This window comes from Cyprinodon variegatus, unplaced genomic scaffold (assembly GCF_000732505.1).
Source record: "Cyprinodon variegatus isolate N-32 unplaced genomic scaffold, C_variegatus-1.0 Scaffold284, whole genome shotgun sequence".
In the NCBI taxonomy this organism is placed as follows: Eukaryota; Metazoa; Chordata; class Actinopteri; order Cyprinodontiformes; family Cyprinodontidae; genus Cyprinodon; species Cyprinodon variegatus.
Genome location: NW_015150737.1, coordinates 770,874 through 771,263, shown reverse-complemented (window position 1 = coordinate 771,263; position 390 = coordinate 770,874).

Below are 390 nucleotides of genomic sequence, written 5' to 3'. Positions count from 1 at the left end.
ATGTACTCTGTGTTACCTGAAGATATGAATGTGGGGTTTCTGTTTGGAAGTGAATCTCTAAGTACCTATTAAATGTTTTTTAACCCACGCTGAGATACGAGGCTCGAAACCTCCCATTAACATACTTTTAGTTGCTGCTGGTATGATGTTTCATCTCCATCAGCGTATAGCATGCCACTGTAAAATCTATATTATTTTTCAAAACGTATGCTGAACTCATACATGTTTTCTCCTGTTTTTTATTTTATGGACCCTAAATATCTACAATCCGCCCTCCTGCGGAAAACTTCTAGCTGCTTCTGCCACATCCTGTCTAGCTTTCTCTAACGACCACGGACGGAAAACTGTGATTGTTGGAGGCTACTGATCTCCGACCTGCTGTAGCAAAGG